Raw genomic sequence first — 23,143 nt, 5'->3', positions numbered from 1 at the left:
GTAGTCAAGATGTATATGCTGAAAACTACACAATACTGAGCGAAGAAACCAAAGAGGAATTAAATAAACAGAGAAACATTTCACACTCATGGACTGGAAGACTCAACATAGCAAAAATGTCAATTCTCTCCCAATTGATATATAGGTCTAATGCAATTCTTACCAAAATCCCAGAGAGACTTTTTTGTAGATATAGACAAGATTATTCTAAAATTTATATGGAAAGGTAAAAGAACAAGAACAGCTAAAAAGAGTTTTGAAAAAGAATACAGCAAAAGAAATCAATGCATGCAATTTCAAGACTTAAGACACTAATCAAGACTCTGTGGTATTAGCAGAAGGATAGGCACAGTGATCAATGGAACAGAAAAGAGAACCCAGAAACAGACCCCCACAAATATGCCCAATGGATTTTTCACAAAGGTAGAAATGCAATCCAATGAATGAAAGATTACACCATAACAAAGAGTAGCCCCCGCTTGCAGCAACTAGAGAAAGCCCGTGCACAGCAACAAAGACCCAATGCAGCCGTAAATAAATAAATAAATAAATAAATTTATTTATTTTTTAAAAAGAAAGAAAAAAAAAAGCTACAGACAGGGAGAAAATATTTGCCGACCACTTATTCAACAAAGAACTATATTCAGAATATATAAAGAACTCTCAAAACTCAACAGTATAAAAAAACACCCAATTAGAAAATGGGCAGAGGAAAGGGAAAAGTCATGTCACCAAAGAGAATATACAGATGGCAACTAAGCACATGAAAACATGTTCCATCACCGTCATTGCTTACTAGGGAAATGCAAATTAAAACCACAATAAGATATCAAAGTGGTTAAAATAAATAGTGATAATAATACCAAATGCTGATGAGGATGCAGAAGAACTGTATGGCTCATATGTTGCTGGTAGGAATATAAAACGCTACAGCCACTCTGGAAAACTGTTTGGTCGTTTCTTTTAAAAGCCAGCATTCAACTACCACGCAATCCAGCAGTTGCACTCCTCTGCACTTATCCCAGAGATATAAAGACTTATATTCACACAAAAACCTGTACATTATAGTAATTTTCTTTACAACAGCCAAAAGCAGAAATGACTTGGACGTCCTTCGATGTGTGAGTGATTAAACAATCTGTACCATGGCATACTACTCAGCGATAAAAAGGAATAAACTATTGATACACTCAGCAACTCAGATAGATCTCCATAGAATTATTATGAGTGGGGAAAAAAAATCAATCCCCAAAGTGTACATACTGTATGATTCTATTTATATAACATCCCTAAAATGACAAATTATAGAAATGGAAAACAGGTGAACATTTGCCATGGTTAAAGAGGGGAGGGGGAGGGAGGGAAGCAATTGTGGCTGTATAAAGGCAACAGGAGGGATGCTTGTGGTAATGGGTGAAACGTTCTCCATCTTTATTATACCAATATTGATATCCCGGTTTTGAAACTGTACTATAGTTTTGCAAGATGCTGACATTGGGGGAAATGCAGAAGGGGAACAAAGGATCTCTGTATTATTTCTCTGCATGTGAATCTGTAATTATCTCACAATAAAAGTTTAAATTAAAAAAGAAAAGTACCCTCCCCATTTCCAGTAGCCCTTGATTTACTCATTGCTTGGCCTTTTACACCAAGCTGAAAGCCAGACTGCTGAGAGCCGGAGCCAGGCCTGCCCTCTCAGCATTTCCTCTATGCTGACAGCGAGGTCAAGGGCAGCCTGGTGGCATCAGGCCTATCAGGATAGACTGACTCTCAAAAGACAGGATTCAGGGAAGGAAGCAAGCAAGCCTAGTATAGGAGCTTGGAGCAGCAGACTGCCCATCCCAATCATTGTCCAGTGCCCACCAGAAGGTCACTAGGTCCTTGGTGATATGAGACAATGCATCTCCTGGTCACCTGGCCTTGTCCCAGGAGCCAAATGTAAAGTGAGGCTTTAGTTCCTTGGGTCAGTCTTTTTTAGGATGTGCAGAGTGACAGAGAACCTCTGGATTATTTGTTTCGTGGCCATCTAACTAAGGCTACAAGCATAGCAATGCTACTCCTCCGAGGAGTAAATTTGTGGAGGTGATCTGATTATGCACAGATATGGTCTCATTCTCTTTCAGTCCCCTGCAGTTCTCCAAAACTCTCCCATCAGGCTTCCCTGGTGGAGCAGTGGTTAAGAATCCACCTGCCAATGCAGGGGACATGGGTTCGAGCCCTGGTCCGGGAAGATCCCACATACCGTGGAGCAGCTATGCCCGGGTGCCACAAATACTGAACCTGCGCTCTAGAGACCGCGAGCCACAACTACTGAACCCACGAGCCACAACTACTGAAGCCCGCACGCCTAGAGCCCGTGCTCCGCAGCAAGAGAAGCCACCACAATGAGAAGCCTGCACACCGCAACGAAGAGTAGTCCCCGCTTGCCACAACTAGAGAAAGCCCGCGTGCAGCAACGAAGACCCTACACAGTCAAAAATTAATTAATTAATTAATTTTTAAAAAACCAAAACTCTCCCATCACCAGAGTCCCTGAAGCACCTAACACTTTTCCCAGCCATGCATCCTGCTGGTATATTTTAGCAGAAGTGAGTCTAATATGGATCTTAACGTGGAGGCTGAAGGAGTCTGTCTCTGCAGGTCATGGATGCTGGAAGCTGCTCCTCAGAGAAAGTCTACTGACCTTTGGTGACACCTGGACCTGAGTCAGAACACCCCTGGATTGTTGTGGGAAGTTTGGGGTGCAGTAGCTTGAGTGGAAGATTGGCAGGCAGCTGTGTGTCTGGAAAGGGTGGAAACTGGAGAAATCTGAAAGAACTGCAGCTACCCAACCTGGAGAGGAGGCGGCTGGGGTCATGGCTGCTGCCTTCAGAAATCTGGGGGCCGTCATGGAGAAGGGGAGCTATGCTCTGTGTTACTCCCTGAGTGACAGCAGGTGGGACAGCATGAAAGAAACTACAAACAAGCCCATTTTATTTTCTGGAGCTTCGCAGTGGTGGAACGGACTGCCTGGGGCCATAGCAAGCTCTCGAAGCCTATGGAGATGTTAGGGCTGATGGCCCTTTGAAAGGAACGTTGTGAGGCTAGAATCTCAGATGATTTAAAGACTTTCAGAAGAGGGGCTGGACCAGAATAGATAACTCTATGGATCCTTGAAGCACTAATTCTGATTGCAAGCATCCAGGCCTGTTAGAGATCAGGCCTGTTAGGGAGTCAGGATCCATGCTGCAGGTGGGGGGTCTTCACCAGGGACCATGAAAACGCTGAGTTTCCAACCCCAGCAAACTCCTGGGGTCAGATTCTTGCTTTCTCAGGACTCAGATATCATGTTGAAAACTCCTGAAAGAGGAGGAAACCTCACCTGTGGAGAGCTCAGGGCGTTCTCCCAGAGGACACAGCTACCGGGGAAGCAATAAAGTGTTCTGAGTAAAATGCCTCTGTCACCAAGTGCCATCAGGGCAAAGCTCTTGGGAGCTCCACTCAGCATCTACAGCTCAGCTAACCCCAAGCCCAGTCTGAACCACACTGGCCTGAGCAGAGGCCACCTTATAAACACACCTGCAAGACACATGTGCTGACCTGTTAGTCCAGCCTCCTGCACCTGCTGTCCAGCTGGTCTTTGCTTTAAATCTGAAGTCATGGGCTTCCCTGGTGGCACAGTGGTTGAGAGTCTGCCTGCCAATGCAGGGGACATGGGTTCGTGTCCCGGTCTGGGGTGATCCCACATGCCACAGAGCGGCTGGGCCCGTGAGCCATGGCCACTGAGCCTGCGCGTCTGGAGCCTGTGCTCCGCAACGGGAGAGGCCACAACAGTGAGAGGCCTGCGTACGGCAAAAAATAATAATAATAATAATAAAATAAATAAATATATCTGAAGTCAGCAAAGTTTTTCTATAAAGAGCCTGATGAGAAATATTTTAGATTGCCTGGGCCATATCATCTCTGTGGTTGCAAATACTCAACTCTGAGGTTGTAGCATGAAAGCAGCCAGAGACAGTCTGCAAATGAACGTGACTGTGTTCCAATAAAACTTTGTGTAGGAAAACTGGTGATGGGCCAGATTTGGCCCATAGGCCATAGTTTGTCCACCCCCGATGTCAACTCGTGACTACCTTAGCCTGGCAGGCTGGATTCTCGCTGATTCTGAGCTACATCCATCAAAGAGCCCTTCCCCTCTGTGCCTGGCCCATTCTCCCAGCCTCCTCCAGGACTTCTGGTTCCTTTGCGGTGGGCCAAGGCCAAAGAACCCACCCCTGGGTACCTCCAGTCTCCCATGCCACTCCCTGCCTCTTGCTGTATTCTCTAAGACACAGAATGTCTTGCGGTTGTCCCAAGTTCCCCTCCCTGCCCTTGCTCATGCCGTGCCCTCTGCCTGGACTGCTCTACCTCCTCCTCTTCACCAGCTGCTTCTTCAGCCCTTCAAAAGCAGCTCAGCCATCTGATCTTTTGGAAGGCTCCTCTGCATCACCCTCCATCACTCTGAAGCCCATGCTGAGCTAGAGGCCCCCTCCTTTCCACTCCTGTAATACTCCATGATTTCGCAACTGTTTGAAAATTATCCATTTGTTGGTCTGATTCTCTAATTAGGTTGGGGATTCCCAGAGGGCAAGAGTACTGTCTCACTCATGTATGTGCCACTAGCACCCAGCCCTGGCTCAGAGTAGGTGCCCTGTAATGGCTGAGAGAACAATCAGCTGGAGGAATGAATCACCATGCCTGGCCTTTTGCAGGGAGTCGCTGTGCTCTGCGTGCACATTTCCACATCTCCTCACATATTGCCCTGGAGCTTAGTGCGATCATTTTCCCCCAAGTCTGACTCTCATTTCCATCCCCACCCCCTCTGCCTGTCTAACGTTTTCACACTCAGTTCTCTCCTTGGAAGATGGAAACTGCACGCTTCATCCCCCTTCTTCTCGGGACGTCATGAGTGCCCCACACCCTGCACCTCAGCCCCTCCTCAGAGGTGAGCATTTCTCTAGCAGGAATGATCAGGAGTTGAGGCATTTCACCTGAGAATGAATAAGAAGTTTTCAAACCTGAGAGCATCATCACCATTAGAAGATGCTCTGTGTTTGGTTGGTAGCCAGAGGAGCCTGTGGTTGCCAAGAGGTTGGCAATGGAAGAAGGAGGAAAATCCAAGCCCAGATTCCAGCCAGAGAGGCACAAGGAGGGGGTGAAGGGGAGGGGAGAGAAACCATGAGTCACAGCCAGTGGAAAAGCTGAAGACCCTGCCTTCACCAGCTCCTCCCGGCTGTACACTCAAGTCAAACATCAGTCGGCCTGGTCAGTCTTTAAAGTTTCCCTGTACCAGGATGGGGAGAAGGTTGGAAGTTTCAGTTCCATTAGCAGGGTTGCGGGTGGGGAACCAAGAGAGACCTGGACCTCCACGTTCTCATAAACTTATTGACTCCCCCAAGCCCCTATCACGTTGACCCAGGCCGTAAGACTGGGCTTCTGCCTCTCTTTCTCTCCCAGCATGTCAGCCTCTGTTGGCACTGCCTGTGCCCTGAGCCCCAGCCTCCATGATTAAAGTATGGCTCCTGACCTAGCTCTGGCCACCATTGCCTCTGGGGTCCAGGATTCCTCCTTCTGCACTCTCTGTCCTTTCCACCCACCTGACACCAGATGCTATGCTGATCCTCTCCGAGTCTCACCACTTCATGAGATGCCTACTGCCCCTCTTAGGTCTCCAGATTGTCATGCCGGCCCATGCCAGGCTTACGTGCTCTACACACCCATGGACATTTCATTTGGAAACCTGACAGCCACCACAGGGACCGACCTAATAGCCCTACCAAGCTCCAGACCTGATCAGCCCTGGCACCTCTTTTGCCCACAGGCCTGGTCCTGCTATGCCTTCATAGTCCTCCCACCAAGCTGTCACTGGTGTCAGCCAGACACTATGCAGGAGAAGGCAAGGCATGGAGGGAGCCTTCCCCTTAAGGCATTTTAGCTATAGCTATATTTAGCCATTTGGCACTGGCTCCTCTTGGAGAAGTATAGACTTTGAGCTCTGAGACTGCACCCCTGGAAGCCCATCCTACCTGGTTCCAGGGCCTGAGGCCTCTCCTGGTCAAGCAAGTGGAAAGGTTTGACTATCCCCAGCTCTACCAAAGGCTGAGGGGAGAAAGAAGTCTAGGTCTGCAGGGCAGGGACCCTGACAGGGGCCCAGGAACACCGGCCTGGATGGCCTGGGGGCTCTGGCACTGGAACAGGGTCCTGCCAGGGACGGATTACGCAGAGTGAGCTGCATCCACCTCCCACGAGCTGGGAGCAGCATAGGAAGGTATTAGGGAAAAGGAGAGTGGACAGGAGGTTAGCAAGACCAGGGAGGGAAGCGGCCCTCTCCACCTCCCCCTGACCCAGCTGGGAAGTTAGGTCTCATTCCTTCTGACCTAACTCCCCAGCACAGGGCAGTTAGGTCAGAAGGAGTGAGAGTCCTAGATCAGAGCCAACCTGCTGAGAGTCAGGCTTTGAATGGTCCCCTCTCCCTGAGCAGTTTCCCAAGGCCTGGCACTGGGCTGGGAGGTTTCAAGCCTGACTCATCCTCGGCAAAACTCTTGCCAGTGGTATATTGGCCTTATCTTTTTTTTTTAAAATACTTTTTTTTTTTTGGCCACGCCATGTAGCATGAGGGATTTTAGTTCCCCAAGCAGGGATCGAACTTGTGCCGCCTGCAGTGGAAGCACAGAGTCTTAACCACTGGATTGCCAGGGAATTCCCAAGATACTTTTTTTTTTTTTAAACAGGTCACAATACTAAGCTTCTAGCCCATTCTGCCAATGCACAAGCTACAAACGCTTGCTCAGCAGTTGAGGGGCACGCTTTAGTATTGATAGCATGTTTGCAAAGTGAATAAAAATCCATGTAAAACAAATATTCAAATAGTCTCCACAGGAACACAGATAAGTGTGACCCCATCACCTAGTCTTCCACATTGTTACATCTGTGCCAACCCTACTCACATGGACATCTCAAAACTAGCAGTAATTAAGTTAAATGGTCCTCCCCAAACCCTTAAATCAAGCTAAACTCACAGTTAACAGCTACAGGAATTGTTGAGGGGAAGGAGGCTTAGAGAGGGTAAGTGACCTAGGTGACACCACAAGTGATGGGGTCTGGATTTCACGCTGCTCTGCCCCCTTTCCGCAGCGTGACACAACCTCCCTAGGACACACATCCAAGAGGAAGGCAGGGGAAACAGGAGCAGAGCCAGCCCCAGGCGATGGGACTGGTGGGGCTGAGATGAGCGTGTGCCTGGGAGGCGTGGTGCAGGCAGGCCTCCCGCAGAAGCAGCTGCCTGCGTGGGAAGCAGGAGACAGAGAGACACCAGGTCTCCACTTGGGCACAAGGGACCAGGAGGTGGCCAGACTCTGAACAGCGGTATCCAGTGAGCACTGCTACCCAACAGCAGTGCTTGAGGCCTGACGACTGGGGCCCTGAGTGCCCAGAGGAACAGCCTCCATTTCTCTCCCATGAGCTTTCTCCTCTAGAAGACTATTCTCCCTCCTCCTGGAGCTCTGAGTTTCCTGGAACAGAATCCAGACTCTGCAGCATCCTCCTTTTGGCAAGGTTTCATCAATTAATCTTTCACCCACATTGATCCACTGAAAAATGACTTCCTCATTATCCATCTTGCAGAGTTTCCACTTGGCAGTCTGACTGGCAAAGTCTGCGTCAAACTCCAATGCTCTCTGTGCAGAGGGAGGGCCAGGGCTTTGGAGTCAAATAGACCTGCGGGAGAGGCCCAGCTCTGCCACCCTCCAGCTGTGAGACCTTGGGTGTGTTACTTGGTCTCTCGGAACCTCAGTTTCCCCACTTGTAAAACAGCTTAAAAGAACCCCCTTCATTAAGACACAGCACAATTCATCTGAGATTTTTACAAGTGGCTATACAAGGGTAAGATCTGTTTTCATTATTATTGTTTTTTAACTGGTTCCCAGGCAGACTGAGGCTGGCCTCTAGCTTCTAGGCCTCAGAGAAGTGAAGTTGAGGGCACAGGCTTGATGGGTGTCCCTAAATGCTCCCCATCACTCCACTGGCCAAAGAAGTCACAGCTTACCCTGCAAGGCAAAAGCCCAGATGTAATGGAGACTCGACGTGAAAGCCAAGAAACTGGTGCTTGTTTCAGTTGCAGAAATAAAGACGTAGGGTGGTGTGCTCTGAAACACATCGATTGCCCCTCTTCAGACCAGCCAAAGCCTGGGAAGGGTTGCTTGGTGCCATTTCAGAAGTTTTGGGCTGTGGCTTTCCCTATGGGACGCTGGCTTCCTTTGCCCTCTGTCCGTGCACAAAGGAAAAGGGGTTGAAACTCCACGGCACTGTGGGCCCATCCCCTCTTTTCTGCTTCCTGTCCTCCTCATGCTGTGTGACCAGGATGACGCAGGCTTTGATGTCAGATACCTGGTGTCAAGTCCTGGCTCCACCTACTGCCTATCTCTCTGGCTTCAGATTCTTCTTGTAAAATGGGGATGAGACCCATCTTGTCAGGTTTCCGTGAAGATCAAATGGATATAAAAGTACTTTGTTGGGACTTCCCTGGTGGTCCAGTGGTAAAGAATCCGCCTTCCAATGCAGGGAATGCGGGTTTGATCCCTAGTCTGGGAACTAAGATCCCAGATGGCGCTGGGCAACTAAGTCAGCACACCACAAGTACTGAGCTTGTGCGCCTACATGAGAGAGCCCGTGTCTGCAAACTACAGAGCCCATGTGCTCTGGAGCCCACGCGCCACAACTAGAGAGAGAAAAACCCACACGCCACAACTGGAGAGAAGCCCGCGCACCACAACTAGAGAAGCTTGCATGCCGCAATGAAAGATTCCGCATGCTGCAACTAAGACCCAACTCAGCCAAAAAAAAAGGAAAAGAAAAATTAATGTCTATTTTTTTAAAAAAGTGCTTTGTTAACCATAAAGTGTTACCTAAACATTATTTCCTGCATTCCTTCCCTTTTGGACAAACACTGCCACACCCCAATCAAGCCCAGGTCCTCCTGCTCCATAACCAACCCCATACACACACTTCAAGGCAGAAGTGTATCAGTGGAGAGCAGCCAAGAGGGTGGAGTGGAAAGACCCTGGGCTCACTTCCTCCCGAGAGCACACCAAAATCACAACTATCTGCAGAACAACCATTGATGAAAAAAACTGGAACCTACTAGAAAAGACTGTCTACAGCTAAAGACATAAAGAAGGAAGCACAATGAGACAGGTATCCAGTGGCTAATCAGGGAAGTGAGGGAATGCAGAAACAAAAGAGGAGCAGTCAAGAAACTATAGTGCAGCCATTAAAGCAGGCTCCTGGTTCCTCCTGAAGGAATATACTTAACAGTTAGTTATCTTTGAGTTCCTCTGCAGGAACTAAAGCCCCCATCCAGGTGGAGGACGGTAACTTCAGGCTGAGAGCAAGATTCCTGGAGCACCGACCTGTTACATCACCACCAACCAATCAGAAGACAGTCACGCACCCTGCAGCCCTCACCCCAAATTTTGCCTATAAAAACTTCTCCCTGAAAACCATTGGGCAATTTGGGGGTTTGGAGCACGAGCCACTTGTTCTCCTTGCTTGGCCCTGCAATAAACCTTTCCCTGCTCCAAACTCTGATGTATCGGTTTGTTTGGCTTCACTGTGCGTCAGGCACACAAACTTGCATTCGGTAACAGAAGGAGGGACGGATTCTAAATATAATCAAACCCCATCTTTCCCCCTTCCCCTGTGGGTGACCCACAAACTGAAAAATAATTGTAGTGCAGAGGTTCTCCCACAGGAGCGAGAGTTCTGAGCCCCACGTCAGGCTCCCCAGCCCAGGGGTTCGGCACCGGGAAGACGAGCCCTCAGAGCATTTGGCTTTGAAGGCCAGCTGGGCTAAATTGCAGGAGCCCTTCAGGACCAGGGGAAGTAGCGACTCCACTCTTAAATGGTGCACATAAAACCTCATATGCACCAGGACCCAGGGCAAAAGAAGTAATTTGATAGGAGCCTGAGCCAGACCTACCTGCTGCTCTTGGAGAGTCTCCTAGGGAAGGGGGAGTGGGCTGCTGCAGCTCACCCTGGGGACACAGACACCGGCAGCGGCCATTCCTAGGAGCTGGTTCTACCGTGAGGAAGGCGGTGCCGGTGGGCGCCATTGCATGGGCTCCTCCCTCTCGCGTTTAGCGCCAAGACGTGGCCCCGCCCAACAGCCTGCAGGTGCCGCTGGGACGCCTCAGGCCAAACAACCAACGGGGCGGGGACACAACCCACTCATCAGCGACAGGCTGTCTAAGGACTAAAGAGTCCACAGCCGCCTGTAGACGCAGCCCTAGACACGGCCCTGCCCACCAGAGGGCCAAGAGCCCGCTCCACTCACCAGCCCCACCAGGAAGCCTGCACAAGCCTCAACCACCAGGGGGCAGACACCAGAAACAGAAAACTATGATTCCCCAACACAGGCCAGACCCTACCCTGGGACCAGCTGGGCCCTGGCCCTGCCCACTAGCAGGCCCATGCAACCTACAGGACACCACCGACCCCATACCCACAGTGTCAGGAACAGCCTCCCACACCCACCAGTGATTTGAAATGGGCCCTGGGATGCCTGGGTCCTGCAGCTAGACTCCAGGAACCAGCTCTGTCTGCCAGTAGTCCCGCACTAATCCCAGGCCCCGGCTTCCCCTGCCAGTGGGTGGGCAGCAGCCCCAGAATCTTCGGGACCCTGACTCTGCCCACCAGTGAGCCAGCCCTAGCCCCGGGGCTTCCTAGGGTTCTGCGACCAGCCACCTCGTGACCAGGCCCCGCTAAACAGCAGCCAGCGGCATCTGCACGAGGGCGGGCCTGGCAGCCAACCAGACTAGGGGCCAACCAAGCCCACCAGACCACCCACACAGTCAACCCGCCACAACAGAAGGACCCACACGGCCCTCTTAGGGGGCATCCCTAGAGCGTATAGCTTGGGTGAGGAAAGGAGAGTGCACTGCTGGGATGCATAGGATGCCTCCTACAGAGGGCTACTTCTCCAAGGTCAAGAAACATAACTAACCTACCAGACACATAAAAATACAAATAGCAACTTAGACAGACTGAGGTCGCAGTTCTTCAGAAGAAGAACTAAGTGAAGTGGAGATAGGCAATCTACCCGAGAAAGGCAGGAGTGGATCAGATCAGATGCACTGAGACCTAAAATCAACCACAACAATGTGTTTCCCTCCCAGAGGACTATGCACTTGTTGACCTGAAACTAAAAGACTGCCAGTAATTTCTCCAGCAAAAATGGGTTTATACGGGGTCAGCAGAGAACTACACTCCAGAGTCTGCAACCATGGCGAGCCACAGGTAAGTCTCCACGTGGCAAGGGAAGGAGAATGCTCTTATAGAGGGGAAAAGGAAGTTGGGAGGGCTACAGTAAACAAAGAGTCCAGTGCTTTTCATTGGCTGACTCCTTGCCAGGGAAGAAGAGGAGTCTTACTTCTCTCTGTTGGGCTCTGCTATCATCACAGGGCATGAGAGCTCCCCCTTCTGGTCTCTTGACTCTATTTGATTAAGGTTTCTATTTATTAATTTTTTACACATTAAAAGTTTTCTCTCTGTGGAGGGAAAAGAGAGAGCCCCTCCATTACAGGATTTCAGGAGAAATAAGCAGGTAGAAGGACTACAGGGTGGTGGGGCGGGGGTGGGGTGTGGATGATTGGGTTGCTTGCCTCTGAGTTCTACCAGGACCAAAGCTGATTCTTGGGGAAAATTAGTGCAGGGTACCTGGTAGTTCAATCAGAAAATACTGCAGGATCTGGGCAGGCTCTTCCATTCTCCTTCCACTGCCCTCCCCCTGCTCCAGACTCCCAGAGCTGGGAGACCAGAACTCATTCTCTCTGTGAAACTCCCTGTTTGCAGTTCTACCCATTGCTTGCTGGCTGATATACCACAGCTCTACTACTCATGTGGAGGTTGAAGACAGCTCATCCATAGAACCTAAAAACAGCCAATCATAGAAAGTTACGATTTTTTAAAATTTTATTGAAGTATAGTTGATTTACAATGTTGTGTTAATTTCTGCTGTATAGCAAAATGATTCAGTTATACATATATATATTATTTTCCATTATGGTTTATTACAGGATATTAAATATAGTTCCCAATGTTATACAGTAGGACCTTGTTGTTTATTCATTCTATATATAATAGTTTGCATCTGCTAATCCCAAACTCCCAATCCTTCCCTCCCCCACCCCCCTCAAGGTTTTTGTTTTTTTTTTTTGCGGTATGCGGGCCTCTCACTGTTGTGGCCTCTCCTGCTGCGGAGCACAGGCTCCGGACGCGCAGGCTCAGCGGCCATGGCTCACGGGCCCAGCCGCTCCGCGGCATGTGGGATCTTCCCAGACCGGGGCACGAACCCGTGTCCCCTGCATTGGCAAGCAGACTCTCAACCACTGCGCCACCAGGGAAGCCCTCAAGATTTTTTTAATGTCCATCTGAATTTGCCATTTGGGCAAGAAGCAGTCATAACTAAAAGCCCAGACTGCCCGAATTCAAATCCTTAGCTCTACTTATCAGCTTGAGCTAGTTGCTTTTCCTGTGTGCCCAGTTATCTCAAAAATGGAAGTAAGAATAATAGATTTTTAGCACTTCCCTGGTGGCACAGTGGTTAAGAATCCGCCTGCCAATGCAGGGGACACAGGTTCGAGACCTGGTCTGGGAAGATCCACATGCCACGGAGCAACTAAGCCCACGAGCCACAACTACTGAAGCCCGCACACCTAGAGCCCATGCTCCGTAACAGGAGAAGCCACCGCAATGAGAAGCCTATGCACCGCAACGAAGAGTAGCCCCCGCTTGAAGCAACTAGAGAAAAGCCCACGCACAGCAAGGAAGACCCAACGCGGCCAAAAATAAAAATAAATAAAATAAATAAATTTTAAAAATAAATAAATAAACACACTAAATTTTCACAGCAGCACCGTTGAGTAGAACAGAGGACATGCTTGGCAATGTCAAGAGGTCCCCTACGTAGGTTCAGAAGAAATGCATCCAGGCTCTCTCTTTCTGACCTAGCTAGTCATGAAGTTGTTTCCTTACTAAAAAAAAAAAAAAAAAAATTTAAAGGATAAAATTCGTTAATATAATTGAATAGTGCCTGGTATCATGTAAGTTCTACATGTGTTTGTAGCAGCTATTGTTGTTATTGTTGCTGTTGTGTTATTGTTGTTGTGTAACTGCTGATAAAGTGATGGACTGAAACACACATTGATCTTAAAGTTCCCAGCACCTCCAGCATTTGTGTTTTAACAAGCCCTCCAGGTGATTCTGATGCACACTAAAGTTTTAAACCTCTGAGCTAGAGGGGTGAACAATAGTTCCCATTTTTAAAAAGTGCTGATACCCTTAACTAGATGAAAAAAATGTACAGACTCAGTTATTATAAGAGAAAGGAAAATTAAAATTATATTAAGATATCATTTCTCATTATCCAATTGGCAAAAATCCAAAAATTTGATCACGAATTCTATTGGTGAATCTGTGGGGGAAATAGCATTCTTATACATTGCTGGTGGAAATGCAAAAGGTTACATTTGGCAATATTCAGCCAAATTACATATTTAGTCACCTTTTAAGCCATAATCCCACATCTAGGAGTCTATTCTAAAGGGTTGCTGGCAAAACATGAAAGGAAAAAAATTAATGAATGAGACTATTCATTGCAGCATTATCTATAAAAGCAAAAGATTAGAAACCACTCAAACATCAAGAGAAGACTGGTTGAATAAACTATGGTACATCTGTACAGAGGAGTACTAGGCATCTATGAAAAGGAATGAAGAAGGTCTCTATCTTCTATTATGATCTCTAAGATACCAGGTTAAGTGAAGAAAGCAAGTGGGAATAAAGTATGTAGTGGTATTTTACCATTTATCTAAAAGAGAGAAACAATATGCCTATTGTTTTGTTTTGTTTTGTTTTTGCGGTATGTGGGCCTCTCACTGTTGTGGCCTCTCCCGTTGCGGAGCACAGGCTCCGGACGCACAGGCCCAGCGGCCATGGCTCACGGGCCCAGCCGCTCCGCGGCATGTGGGATCTTCCCAGACCAGGGCACGAACCCGTCTCCCCTGCATCGGCAGGCGGACTCTCAACCACTGTGCCACCAGGGAAGCCCTGCCTATTGTTTTTTATTAACACACAATACAGGATATGTTGGACTCTTTATGCCCTATCTTACATTTTCACAGTCCATGTATTAGCTCCATGCAGCCACTGCTGCAGCAACCAGCGGTGCACAGCTGTAGCCTGTCATAAGCTTCATTTTCCTCTGAAATGTGTTGGCCACTGCTGACAACCACTGTGGTTCATCAGCACACTTGGAAGTTCCAGGGGAGTTAACACCCCCAGGACAATCCTTGACCAACAGGGGACAAGAGCACAGGAGCCATGGATCAGTACTCCCATCCTCCACGTCTTGAGCAGACAATTCCGAGGCACATTCTACACAGTTCCTCAGAAGGTTCTTGGTGGCTTAAGCCCCAGCTACCCATTGTAGTTAACAGCTCAATAACACATACTTTGACTGATCTTCTTACTTGTTTCTCTCTTCCTTTATCTCTCATTATCATCTCCTGGGGTCACCTCCAAAAATTAATTACCTGCACATAGTCATGTCTCATAGTCTGCTGTGTGGAAAAACCCAAACTAAGGCAAATAATAAACTATTTTTAAAATGTTAATAATTACTTATAGGAACGGAAGAGAATAAGGTGGAGAGAATAGGAATAGAAACTAGATTTTATGAATATACCTTACATTTTAGATTTGACATTTGGTACATTTAAGTATTTTACATAATTATAGAACGAGTTCAACTTCAAAAAGCCATCCATAAAATCGAAAGTAAAATGAAACAAAAGCCTAAATGTGTGTAATGTTGGAGGCATAATCACACAGAGAACCTCTCTAAGTGACTTTAAAACACATAATTTAACTCCATATTCCTAGTGCAATCAACCCTAAAAACAAAAAGAATGGGAAAATAATTTTGAGCTGTTTTCAGTAGTCATATTTTTAGTGGTAGGGTTACTACTGCTATTCTGAGACTATTGTATGTGTAATATAGAAGAAATCAATGAGAATTATATTGATGTCGTTGAGAGCCTGTATTTGCAACACGAATGAAAGGAGGTACAGATATAAGATTGATGAGATTGTTTTTAATACATAATGTTTCATAAAGAAGACAATAAACACCCTCGTAGTACATTTAATGTTTAAAAACACATATTTTCTAGCTCCATTCTTTTATAAGAACTATAAACAATGATTAAAATGATTAGAAACAATGATCAGGAACAGTATTAGTGAAAATCATAGCACCCAAATTATGGCCAATTAAAACCATCTCCCACTTGAAAAAAAATGTCTCCTTGGAGAAATGTCTGATTCCAGGTTAGGGCAAGAAATATACAAGATGAGCCTGGAACATTTTGTCATATCAGAAAGGAAAGAAGCTATCAAAGACCATTAGGCTCGGCTTTCCTGGTGGCACAGTGGTTAAGAATCCACCTGCCAATGCAAGGGACACGAGTTCGAGCCCTGGTCCAGGAAGATCCCATATGCCGCGGAGCAACTAAGCCCATGCGCCACAACTACTGAGCCTGCACTCTAGAGCCCGCGAGCTACAACTACAGAAGCCTACGCACCTAGAGCCCGGGCTCTGCAACAAGAGAAGCCACCAAAATGAGAAGCCTGCGCACTACAACGAAGAGTAGCCCCCACTCGCCACAACTAGAGAAAAGCCTGTGAGCAGCAATAAAGACCCAATGCAGCCAAAAATAAATAAATAAAATAAAATAATTTTTAAAAAGACTATTAGGCTGTGTCAAAGGGTCTTGAGAGGCCACTTGAATAAGTTTCTCCTAGTCAGCCAATGAAGAGATGAACACCAATAAGGAGATGCTTAGCACTGCAATGGATTGAAATGCAGCAAATATGTTTACAAACTGCAAATTGGTAAATAAAGGGAAAATCTATGGTATTTTGCTGCCTTTTCTATGTGACTGTACAGTTTAATAGACAGTTCATGAGAGGAAATTTCTCTCCATACAAATATTCTAATTTAATAAACAAGAAATGATCGAAGTACAGTATCACCATTTTGCAACCCCTGGTAAATTAATGAATCCAATCAATGATTATCATTGATTGTAGCATGAGTTGTAGCATCACAAAGGAATAGACAATTAGATACCATGTACCTCCTGATGGACCAGCTATGAATAGCCTTGGAAAAATCAAACCTGAATCTAACCAAACCTCTAGATTTATCTACCAAGTTATAGACACCACAGGGAGCCAAGCAGCAAAATTCAGACTGTGGGAAACTCTAGAAGACAAAAGGCTCAGCTTCTTCAACAAGTAAACTTTAAAGAAGAAAAAGTAAGGGACCCTATAGATGAAAAGATACTTAAGAGACATACAAGCAAGAGCAATTATGGACCTTATTTGGATCCCAATTAGGCTTGGCATGCACATCAGAGACAGATCTCTGTTTTGACCATGTTCCCTGGTCCAACTGAGATCACACTTCCCCATCCTAGGGGATCAATGGAGCCTACTGGGGGGACATCCTAGAATGAGGTCCATGGCCAGTATTTGAGCATCCTGGCCCTTTAATCCACCATCCCTTCCCCCACCACACCCTCCAGCCCCTCCCACTGCTCATGACATCAGTGCTGAATTCTGTGTCTGCTCTTTGGCCTTTATTCCATCCTGTTCTTCACTCCCCTGCTTACCAACTTCATTGTCCATTGTCCTATTTTTGACTGCATCCATCCATCCAGAGGTGATGCTCTACGCTACCCGCCCACTAAGTCCTGGGCTCGCCACCGCACGCCTCATCCAGGTTCTCCCTCCAGCCATGCTGCCTTAAGTAAATGGCACTCCACTGCCCACTGACTTCGAATCTCCAAACTCCATATTTCACTCATCAGCTCTTTAGGCCCATCAGCGCCACCCAGACAGTAGTGCACATGCTCCCCTGACTGCACCCACCCACTTTCCACCCAGCCATCTTTCAGGGTCTCGCAGAATATCCGAGTGAGAGCTATCTGCTTTGGCTGATAGGTGTTAGTCATGGGTCTCCAAGGGAGCCTCCTTCCAAGAAGTCTAACAGATAAAATCTCCACACTCCGCCTGTCAGGGTAGACCATGAGGCCTGGCCCATCAGAAGTCAGGAATGGGAGGGACAGTGGGTTCCCACTCACATTACAGAGGCCTGGACAGAGTTCTAACAGTTCCCCTGAGTTATTTCCCAATCCGGTTAGCTGTCTTGGTGGGGGTTGGAGCAGCGATACGGGCCTCTAACCCTTTGCAGGACTTGGGACAGAGGCTCTGGGGCTGGGATAGCAACTCAACTCAGGGGTATTAAGATCAGATGGGTCATCCAGCCCCAGAAGGGGAAGTGCACTTTAAGACTTAAAGGGCCTCTTCAGGGCTAACCAAAGAGACAGCCAGCCCCTGGCTAAAATAAGCAACTGTGAGGGCCAGATGCCTTGTACTCATGCTTTCTGTTTCTCACTTTTAAAGAGTAAAAGATGAAAAGTAGCTGAATAATTTATATTAGGAAATATGATAAGGCAGGCCAGAATGAAAGGAAATAAAAGTGAAGGCATTCTTCTGGGAGAAAAACATGAATATAAACAAAGCAATAGAAAAATCAAGTCAGCTTTCAAAGCCAGCTGGGGTTGTTAGAAAGTTTGTTCTTGTCCTGGGTTCACACTCCTCCTCCTGCAATTATATTCCTCTTCACAGCTTCTTTTGAATGGTGTATAATCCTGACAATGCTGAAAAAAAGCATTTCTGTCCCCATTTTACTGATTAAGTCCCAAAGCTTGAGGAGGTCACGTGGCTCGCCTGTTGCCGCCCAACGAAATGGGAAGGAACCAGGATGTGAACCCAAGTCTGTCTGATTCTAAATCTTGTGCTCTTTATCCAACTCTCTGCTGCCTTGGGTCCAATGCCTACTTCTTTCTTCCCATGAGCGCCCTTCCCAGTTCCTAAAACATCGCTGGACTCCCCGCCTTTTCCCTGCTCCCAGACCCACGCTCTGCCGCCCACCAGCCCCAGTCGCTTCATCAGTCAGCGTGACATGGTTTCAAATCTCTGCATCAGTCTCTGCATCTTTCTTCCCTGAATATGTTCCAATTTGCCCAAATCCCCTTAAACATGTGAGGCCCAGAGGTGGACACCGATTTTCAGATCTGGACTGATGGATTGACCAAAGCAAAGCCGGCAGGGATTTACCTCTCGCTTTGATGAGGAATCAAAGCTGACGGGAGCACAGCTTAGGATGGATTCATTAGCTCTGCTGACAGCCGTGGCACAGAGCTGGCCCGTAATGGGTGCTCACTCGGCTAAAGCTCCCCGGAGATTTGGACCCTGGCCTCTGCTAAGCCAGCTCTCCTCTTCCTACACTTGAGCAGTTTGTTGTTTTGAACCTCAATTCAGAATTTTCTCACTATTGATTTCAATTCCTTTCAACACACACCCACTGAACAAGGCACAAGGGCCGGTTGCCTGGGAGCCCAGTTAACAAGGCACTATTGATCTCCACGCAACTGTTTCCCAGCCTAGCAAGGCTCAGAGCCCCTCGGGGCACCCCTCTCCCCCTACATCACCCCTAAGGGGGGCCTGGGACACCCTGCCCTCTGTCCACCTCCCAGCCTTCCTCAAGAGCAGAGCCACACCTTGCAAACCGCTGGGCCTCTGGAGTAGTTTCTGAGTTGACCATCGTCACACCGAGACTGGTGCTTCTGTTAGTGAGTGAATAGCTGCCAAGAACATTTCAAGAGATGATTTACTCCTTCTCTGAGGGTTCTTTACACCAGAGCTCTCTGTTACCGTCAGAGCCTGTGCCTCCCGTGGAAAACCTGTCACCATTTGTGATGTGAGAGAAGCCTGTTTGCCTGAAGGAAGAAACTGCATATATATTTTTCCACACAGGGAATAATGCCATGTTTTCTCACTTGCCCAGGGTATGTTCTCCTGGCCTGGTAATGGATGTGAAAGTACTGGGGGCATAAGCTGACCCAGGCCTGGATCCTGCCCAAATGAGAGGTTCCCCATAGTTTGAGGTGCTGTTTCATGGTACCTATACCCTCTGGCCAGCTGACAGCGCCTGGGCTGAGTTATGGAATATTTAACTCTTTAAGGCCAGGCAACCATAGTAAAAATTCTATTCCTTTCCAATTAATCAACACAAAGCTTGAGTTTTGGCTAAAATGACTTGAGACTTGGTTTGGTGTATAGCACGGCTACATATGGTGCTGACAGAGCTCTAAGCTGGGAGCCAGAAGACCTCAGTCTGGGTTCAAGCTCTAGCACTAATTGACTACGTAACCTTGGGCAAATTGTTTCCACTCTCTGGGCCCCAGTTTCCTCATCTGCCACAGTAAGAGGATTAACACACAGGCTCCCCAAAGGCATTTCAGACTGTGACGTTATATAGTATTATGGGTTATAAGCATGGCTACAGAGCCAGAGTGCCTGGGTTTATACCCCAGCTCTGCCATTTACCAGCTGCATGACCTGAGGCAAGTTATTTAAGTTCTCTAAGCTTCAGTTTCCTCTTCTGTAAAATGGGTATAATGCCAGAACTTATAGGATTCTTACGGGGATGCAATGAGCACGTAAAGAGCTCAGAACGGTGCCTGACACACAGTAAATTCCCAATAGCTGGTGGTGGTGTTCTTGTTGTTGCTTTTATTCCTAATTAGCAACCTGACCCTAGCCTCAACTATCAATAGTAAAATAAGCTGCTTTTGACACAGTCAAAGACATGAAGGCTTTGTGCCTCCAAACGTTCCTCTGGCAGAGGTTATCTGCAGTTTGAGGTCCAGCACAGCACAAATGGGGGAGGCACCCATGTTCCCCCAGGAGCCCCAGAAGGGACAGGGACTTTGATTCAGAGTGGCTGTTTGGTCTTGATAGTTTGCACAAACACCTGAAACTCTTTTGTAGGCAGGACCCAGGAGAGCTCTCCTTCCTGGGGCACAGCCCACACTCCCAGCCCCTCTGAGTGACCCAGCAAGGGTGAGGGAGAGGCCAGGAGGCTCTGAGGCATTGACAGGGATGCCTTCCAGTCTGTGCCAGCGGGGCAGCTCCTGGGTGTGCGGCCCCTCCTTGCTCCCTGCCCCACCAGGCTCTCTGCCAGAAGGTGAGCCGTGTCCGGGAAGGGCTCTTCTTCCCCTGGGAAAAGCCCATCGAGATGTCAGTGAAAAAAAGTGAAGAGCCATCATGCTTCTGGCATTGCTGACCAACTGGACTTTGAACACGAAGGGAAGAAATTAAAATTCCTGATGGTCTTTTCGTGAGGCTTAGCACTGCTCACTGTGATGGTTCCACGACACGGCTTAGATGGCTTTACAGGCACTGCTTCTTTGCTCTTGCTAATTTACCTTGTGCCTAAAACAGCTTGAGGGGGGCACATAAATGGCAATGCTGTTTTCCCAGACTGAGATCTCAATGTATTGAGTAGCGAGACAAAAGTTGGAACTTTATTAGTGAAAAGGCTGATACAGAAGGATATGGCTGAGGTACATGGCAAAGGACTTTCTCATACTGAAGCCCAGAAGTGAATGGACAGCAGCACTGGCCAACCACAGGCCCTCACACTGACGCCTGCCCTGGTTACGCTTCCTAGTCAGCTCACCCCGAGGAAGAAAGGGGCTGAGCTGCACGTGCCCATTCCCTTGTCCCAAACACACCTGTCAGGGAAGAAGCCAGGAGGGTTGTACTAACTTGTCCTCCACATGGAAGGGAACATCAAAAATGGGCAATAAAAACTGAAATGAGCATAGAAATTTCAAAAAAAAATGGGGAATAAAAACTGAAATGAGCATAAAAATTTCAAAATAAAAAACCCAATGGGGAATAAGAGTTTCCTCTAATGGCCTCCTACCTGCTTTGCCAAACCCTACCTAGCCTTCCACACTCAGCCCCTGAGTCTTCTTTTGTGACTCTGGTCCACGTCAGTGGCTTGCATTCCACTGAAGTGTTAAGATCTTCAAGGGCCAGAATAGTCTTCTTCATCTACACAGTGGCTCGGAGTGTAGGCTATGTGACTCTGCATTTACTACCTGTGTGGCTTCATACAAGTTACGTAACCTCTGTCTGCGGGCCTTCTTTTCCTTTTCTGTAAATGGTGCAGTAATAGTGCCTACCGCATAGGGTGCTGTAAAGATTATTTGAGATAGTTGTTGGAACAGTGCCGGGGCTATAATTTCGATGAGGATGGTGGTAGTGGTGATGGTGGTGGTGGCGATGCTCTGTGTTGCCAATATTTGGCAAAGGCTCATTTGTAGAATGGGATAAAATAGAACAAAAGGGACTGCTCTGCCCTGTCTCCTTCACTTGACCAGCCTGGCTCCCACAGGTTCTCTGGCAGCCTCCCGCCCCTCATCTGCCCCCTTCCCTGGTGGCAGGCCAGGCCAGGGCCCCAGGCCTCACAAGGACTCAAGTATCCCAGGGAACAGCAGCCACAGCAAATAAAGATGAGGACATCTCAAAGGATATTTCCCTGACCTGCTGGTCCAGCTCCCCTGGACCAGAATATGTAACTCAAACAAAAGAAATGAGAGATGAGCCTTGAGATCCCTGTTGCCTATGAGTAATGACATGGGCCACGACAGAGACCTGGAACACCTGTTCCCAGGTGCCAATGTCTGCTCCCTGCTGGGAAGCCCCAGGCCCCAGAGTGGGATAGCTGAAAACCAATCTCCTCACTGAGCTGGAGGGATGGGGACCTCGGAGAGCCTCCTATGAAAACAGCTGTAGTGGCAGCACATTTTCCTGACGGAGCCCATGAAGTTGATTTCCACAACGGGAAAGCCAGTAACCTGCGGACTGAAGTTAAAACCCAGGCTGGCCTGGTCCAGCTCTAGCCCCAGCCCCAGACCAACCCAGCCTTGGACTTAGCCCAAGCCTGAGGCTTCTCAACCAGGCCCAGCACCAAACTCCCTCCCTCCCAAGCTCAGGCAGACTCCTGGGCCTGAGGGGTGGGTTTGTACATCTGGGTCTCACAAGCCCAGAATCACCAGATGATTAAACTTGCCTTTTATTGTGGCCCTGAGGGTTATAAACAAGCAGGACCAACATGTGGGTCATTCCTGATACTCCTGCTTCATTGCTTTTAAGGGCCCCTTGGTGGTAAAGAATTTCAAAGCTGCTAACTCCATAGTATATTAAAGTGGAATAAATTCCTCTGAATGGTCCTCAGGTGAGACCCAGTGCTTAGCAAATGCCTCTCGGCTTCCTCTTGAAGGACACAAGACTGACCTCTGGTGGTCTCTTAGACCAGCTGAAGCACGGCCTTTCCCCATGTCCATTTGTGAGACTCTTCCCTGTCTGACTCTGGCTCCCTCTCGCTCTCTCTCTCTCTCTCTCTCTGTTTTGGTCTTTCTCTCTTTCTGTGTATATCTGTATATATGTGTCTTTCTCTCTGTGTCTCCCTCTCTTCTCCCCATGAGGCTCCCAACCCCTTAGAAATGTAGGTGTAATAGGATTTTAGAATGAGACTCTTGCCTTAGTTTCAACGGAGGCAGCAATATGTGATAAAGCAAATAGGGAGATACCAGATACCAAAATGAGTATAAAATCGAACACTCCAAATATGCAAATTTACTAAGGAAATAGTCTCCAGAATTTGTTCCATAACCTTTTAGAGCCCCTTAGTCAGTTTCAAAAGGAGGTTGTCACTAACCTTTCCAGCTTCCTTTGCATTACATGCCCACTCTCACTGTGTTGTATTGCTGGCGAACTGCTCATCTCCGTGCCCCAGCAGGCTGGAGGCTGTCAGGCCTCTCTGCCTGGGTTTATCCTGCCTTTTCTCCTTAGAATACCTTCCCCTGTCTAGCTTCTCATATTCCTTTTTATCCTTCAAAGCCAACCTCAAATGCCTGTCCTTCCTAAAGCCATCCCTGGTCCCCCAGGGATGAACCATCCTCTGGGCTCCCACCTAGGCTTTTACCATAGCTCTCAGCTCTTCGCACCGGGTATCAGAGAGTTGTGTGTGCACACCTGTCTCCCTTACCAGCCTCTGAGATCCTTAGGGCATGGGCTATATCTGGGTCATGCCTGTCAGAGTGTATGTACATTGGTAAATGCTTGGTGAATGAGTTAGTGAGTGGAT

This window comes from Hyperoodon ampullatus (assembly GCF_949752795.1).
Source record: "Hyperoodon ampullatus genome assembly, chromosome: 7".
Taxonomy (NCBI): domain Eukaryota; kingdom Metazoa; phylum Chordata; class Mammalia; order Artiodactyla; family Ziphiidae; genus Hyperoodon; species Hyperoodon ampullatus.
Note: the sequence above shows the minus strand (reverse complement) of the source record.